Raw genomic sequence first — 6,339 nt, forward strand, 5'->3', positions numbered from 1 at the left:
ACCAAGCCTATCAAAGACCTCATAGGGTTGGTTTGTTTCAAGCACTTTTTAGGGCGTCATTGCAGTTGTGGGCACTTGTTGTGGTATTCTTATTCGACGTGGTTTTCTTTCGGCTCGACGTCCACTTTGCACCGACTATATAGGATCATCGACTCTTCAATTTCCTCAATGCTAGAGCTTGACATTGATTCAACAACAGCTAGTCCAGTTAAATCTTGGGGTGGCTTGTTTGAGAATAAATCAATTTTCACTCGTGGCCGAACCTTCTGTTTTGAGACGAATCACATTGGGACAAACTAAGTCTTTCCCTTTCCTTTATCCCCAGGCAGAGGAACATCTACCATGTTTATTATCACCGTAAGAAATGGGTCAATGTCGACGCCCATTATCTTTTCTGGAAACTTGAGTTTACCGTTGTCAATCCAGCTTTGGATGACATCTTGAAACATTACGCAGTTGTTCTTTGTATGCTTGTCCGAGTTGTGGTATTTGCAATAAATTTTTCCTTTTAAGTTGTCGGCCTTGGGAATATTATGTCCCAGCCAAAGCTTGACAATTTTCACGATCAGTAACTCGTCAAAGATGGCATCGGCCTTCGTTATGTCGAAGGTGTAGACCTTCGATGTTTTAACGACTGCTTCTATATTGGCCAAGCGGGTTTTGACATCCTTAGAGTTGGCGTGTGCCAATACCTTGCATACATAAGGTTTATCAATCACTATCTTGACTGCGTCTATGTTAACACATTGGGGTTCTTCGACCTCGACCGATGCATAGCTGACTGCAGGGTTCTTATAGATAATCCCTCGAGATGCATAGCTGACTGCAGGGTTCTTATTGTTCGACGTGTTGAGCCAGCTCATACATATCTCAAAAATTTACCCCCAGGAATTTCTTTTTGTATTCCACGTCTAGCCCATTCAAAGCAAGCCTAACAAATTCGACTTCAGGGAAAGGTACTCAGCACCAGTTTCTGGCCAATTTAAACCTTGTAAGATAATCCATTAGTGACTTGTCGAATGCTTGGGCCATCCTGGCCAACGAAGAAACTAACATTTCCATTCTCGGTTGATAGAATTGCTCATGGAATTTTTCGACTAGTTCTTCCCAACTCTAAATGGAGTTAGGTGGGAGGTTGATGTACCACGCAAATGCTGAGACCATCAACGAGAAGTTGAATAGTCGTAGTTTATGGAAGTCGCTTTTAACATCTTCGCATTGCGCAGTGAACTAAGCTACATGTTCTAATGAGGACAGGGACGATTCTCCAACAAAAAGGTTGAAGTCTGGGATTTTAAAGCCTTTAAGATATTCAAACTTTTCTACATAAGCTGGGTATGGATGGATGAATTTTTCAAACTTCGGCCCCTTTTTTAGGGTCAAATCGATCATTCTTTGGACCTTAACCATATCGACGGATGTCGTTTCTACTCCTCGGTCAAATTCATCCGTTTTGCTGCTTGATCCACCTCTTTTTTATAGATCAATCATTTTGAGTCGAGTAGATCTTGTCTCGGCCGGTAATGTCGGTATCAAATTGTTCTTTGGAATAAGTTGTCTAGATCGATTGGTGTGTCCAATATTATGGGTATTACTAACCTGGACCTCAAGCAATCTAGTGTGCACGGCACTATAACCACGTACTTCTTTAAGTATCCCTTTTATTTCTCGGCTAAACATTTGTGCAAACTACCGAGATTGCTCTTCAAGTAGTCTTCAGAAAAATGACCTAGTTGGCGGATCAAATGCTTCACCATCGTCCTTATCACAATCCTCTACTATTCATTCGACAAAAATTCCTTTTGTCGTTCTGGCGGTGATCTTCGTATCACGAGCATGTCCTTCGAGACTGACTTCTTTTTCTCAGCTTGTCACACTTGTGGCTTCGAGTGTGATGGCAACAGGAGGATTCTATGTCTGTGACAAACCATCATGATCTAGGTTTTAGACCGTAAGTGGAAGGTTAATCGCCAATTTACCTATTCTTGTTTTCTTTTTTACTAACTGTGTCTCAATAGTCAGGAAACTTCGTAGCTTTAGCACTGTTTCCCACTAGGCGTGCCAAAATGTAGACCCTAAAAACTACTAAGCCTACGTGGCGCGCAGGCCGAGTAATTAATAAGCTAACTACGTCCTTTGGTTGTGTGCGGGGTGTGCCATCTCGTCGGCCGAGCTCGGCTGAGGAGTAAAATATGTTATTATTTTGTTGAGCGTGCTGACTTCTCTATCTTGGGACGGCGACCGAGGAAGGAACACGTCTCAGTCTTCAAGTTCTAGAGCCTGAAGACAAGGTTGCTAGTCTTGCGAAGTTCACAGATCGTTGGTGCCAGGTTCGGTCACGGTGATTATATTCGTAAGAGTATAAGCACGTCGAACTGGCACCAAACTATATAGACACAAGTACTCAAAAGAGATGTATGTCTTAATGATGAATGTGGTTCGGTCGTCAGAATGTCGAACTCTAAAACTTGTGAATATCTAATCATAAAACAACTCGATGTTCAATGCGCTGAGCCTATGAATTTTTAACAGCTCACTTCGCCGATAAGGCTAGTGAGATGACCCCTGCCAATAAGGACTTGAAAATCCTTTTTGACCAAGACTTAGATAGATAACCAGTCGCCCTCAACACAGTGATGTTTATCCAAATTGAAGGTGCTCCACGATCGGCTAATTCTACGGCAATAGTGTTGTTTATCCAAACTGAAAATGCTACCGGTTGGCTTTACAATGTTGTTTATCCAAACTGAAGATGTGTCGACGAGAAAAAAAGAATAAAAATCTCAAGGTTGTTGAGAGATTTCACGTAGAGCGAGAGTTTGCATAGGGCAATTTGTGTGTTGAATTGGAGGGACTCCAAATGTTGCACGGTGTCTTGTATTTATAGCAACGAGTCTGCTTCTGGCCGAACTAAAGATATACTCGGATTAGGACTCCTCAACCCAATCCGATTAAACTTCGACCAATCCTAATCTTTATAGGATTCTGAACCAAACCTTCAAACAAACCAGGTTCATCGGTTAATCCCAAGTACTTTAGCTTTAAGACTCCTTATTATACTAGGATTCAACTACTTCACCTTTATCCGAAATAATCCTATTCGTAGCAAGATTCGGCCAACCTCGACAAAGCCGGCCCATGACAAGACTTTACAAAGAGCCAACCCCAAAACTATAATTGTAATTAGCCCTTTTGGTTTTAATCAAAAGTTTCCCATTTTGTTGTAACCACAACAGACTCAGAATTCTATTGTTGTTGCTGCTGCATCACTGGATTTTTGCGTATCGAATTTTCTGGCTTCCAATGCACGCGTTGTTTCTGCATCGGTTTTGAGTCCTTTAGTGGCCAGTTGGATTTTCTTTATTTCTTGTTGCTGCAATTTGATTTTTGCTCCATTTCTACTTGATTTGGAGTTCTGATGCTTCAACATGTCCAGAATTTTTATGTACTTCTGAACTCTTGTCACCTTCAAGATCATAAACCAACAATTAGAATAGTACTAACAACGTGCAAGTAAAAGACATTTAAAACGTACTTAATTTTATAATACCTACACTCTTCTCTGCAATTTTAGATGGCCGGTGCCAACAATTCCATCCAATTTAATTAACTTCATCATCAGAAGCTCAGTCAAATTCTCCACATCCATCGTGGAAACTTTCCCACCTGTAGAATCTGTTGTTTCCAAAGCTGTGACCTATTTACAACAGGAACGAAATTAATAAAAACAATTCAGTAGATATCAGTTAGGCTAGTTCGTCATTGCAATCTTGCGCCCAAGTTCGAATTTCTTTCCCTGCAAATTATGATTCATTTTAATTACCTAGCTTGCAAGCTTGTCCACTTCCAAGTTGATTTCAGCTAAGGATTTCGAAGATTTCTCTACACTTGAATTTTTGAGCAACTCTAGACACCTTTTTTCTCTACCTAAAATGTTCTCCACCAGCAAGATCTTTGATCCTTGTTTAACTCTTGCCACATCAAGATACTTTTTGGAGTCCCTCTCTTTCTTTTTGTATATCAGCTTCTGATCCAGATGGTGCAACTTCATTCGCTCTGCCAACATTTTCTTCAATTCCCCTGCAAATTCGAAAACCAAATTCAATTAAACAAAACAATTTAATTGTTTCTTTCCAATCAAAAAACCAAAACAAAAGTTGGATTTGAAATTTCGTAGTACTAAAGCTTGCTTGGAAGCTGATTTGAATTTCGTGGTACGAAGAGCCATACTTGACTCTAACTTTGATTGTATGGATTGAAATAGAACTAGGATTCATCTCATCGGTTCTCTTTTGCACCAGCATTCCCCCTGGCTTGATTTCCAAGTCTACGCTATCGGGACCTCCACTGCCATCGTCAACAGAGCGCTTACTTTCCGAAGAAAGCATTTTGTTCTTCTTTGAATTCATTGGCTCCATTTATAATCTATTTCTTAATCATGTTAGCTAAGACCAAGAGAAAAGAAAACTACTTGAACAAGAAACGTCAAAAGAAGCTGAGAGTTTTCGTTCAATGTTCTTTGCTTGGATTCAAAGTAACCCAATACAGAGAAAGAACCTTTCGATCCTTACGGTGGAATAAAAAAAACACCCAATTGTGAAAGAATTAGGAAGAAATGGTGCAAAACCAAAACAACAATTTCAAGTAATACAAACAGCATTTTTCTATCAATGAGAATAGCAAAAGGGAATAAAGGATTAGGTGAGCAAAACTACAGACTAAGTGAGACAAATGACGAAAACATGATCAAAACTTTATCTAAGAGAGAGAGACGCAGAGAAGAAATTGAGATCTACTCAAAGCTATATAGAAACCAATGGCAAATGGGAAAGATAAAGGAGAGAGAACTAATGGCCAACAGAGAATGTGAAGTGAGTGAAGGGAATAAATCCCTCTGATAAATATACAAAGAAAGAAAATAAGGGGGAAAAAGGGAAATCCACATCAGTTTACGTGAGGAGAGGGACAAAAGAAAAAGAGGAAAATATTTAGATTTTAAGGTAAAACAAAATAAAAAATGGCAAATAACAATAAGCATTTTACATGCAGTATTCAGACCTTTTAACCCTTTTTTCCTTCTTATTCAAGTTTGTCGTTATGTGTGTTGATGTATACTCACAATCCAACACCAAAACAAAGAAAATTAATGTAGGAAAAGAGTATACGATACGGCTATCTATTTCTCTTCTCAGAGCAACTTACATGACACCGGTACACACATATTGATTTTCATGCTAATAATAGGGTTATCTGTGTTGGAAGTTTTGAGACTCTTGTCCCACATTAGGGAAAACAAGATTCTCAAGGGCCTTTATATAGATTTAGTGCTTTAGTCTAGTAATTAGAATATGGGCCATTTGGAAATGGATTGAAGGCTTAGGCCTTATGGTTGTGTGGATTAGGCTTATATAATATAACCTAAATACAATTAATATTAATTAATCAAGACAATGGCCTTGGAATTTAAAATTAATCTGATTCATTAATTTTAATTTTCGGATTAAGTTTTTAATTAATTTATTATTAATTAAAAACGTTTTGATTAAAAGACACAGCTCTTAGAAAAGAGTTGTGAACCTTCAAATACACTGAACTGGTATTTGAAAGGGTGTGAAACAGCCTATATATCTGCAATCCATGGTGTTTATACCATATTTAGGGCCTCGTATTTAGACCTCGTATAAATACTCGAGGGACTTAAATGTAATTATGTAATAAAGGAAGGGGTAAATATGTAATTAGGGGAGGATCCCTTATTCTATAAAAGGGCCTCCTCACCCTCACAAAGAGGAGGCTTCCTCACACCCCCTAAGCTCTAAGCTCTCTCTCTCCCTCTTCACCAGAGAAATACAATACAATCAGTGTGGACGTAGCCCAAACCTTGGGGTGAACCACGATACATCTTGTGTTATTTACATTACTTGCAGATTCACGGTCGGATTTACGTTGTACCAAGACCATATGGTTTTGTGCATCAACATTTGGCGCCGTCTGTGGGAATCGACACAAAAAACTATGTCGGTTCTTTTTCATTTTTTTTCACCTCTGCCGTGAATCTGCAGAAACACCAAACCAAAATCCTAGTCCCATCTCTCTCTCTAGAAACCCAGAAATGGAAACGAACACACAACCATGTATAATCAAAGAAGAACAAAAATCTTACTCTCAACATTGTTTCTAACTTCAATCCTTTTCCTAATCCTACTCTTTTCAAAACCACATTTCAAAAACTTAAACTCAAAAAGCCCAAAAATCCATTTCCAAAACCACATTAAAAAACAGATTCTAGAAACAGCCCGTTGGGCATGCCAAGAGTGAGAAGATGCTTCAGATCTTCTA

General features: G+C 38.9%; 1 pseudogene; it reads right to left on the reverse strand.

Annotated features, from left to right (window-relative positions):
* Nucleotides 1–2,763: 2,763 nt before the first annotated feature.
* LOC126625346 (BAG family molecular chaperone regulator 1-like) lies at nucleotides 2,764–4,864 on the reverse strand (annotated as a pseudogene).
* Between the last annotated feature and the right edge of the window lie 1,475 nt (nucleotides 4,865–6,339).

This window comes from Malus sylvestris, chromosome 6, assembly GCF_916048215.2.
Source record: "Malus sylvestris chromosome 6, drMalSylv7.2, whole genome shotgun sequence".
NCBI classification, from domain to species: Eukaryota; Viridiplantae; Streptophyta; class Magnoliopsida; order Rosales; family Rosaceae; genus Malus; species Malus sylvestris.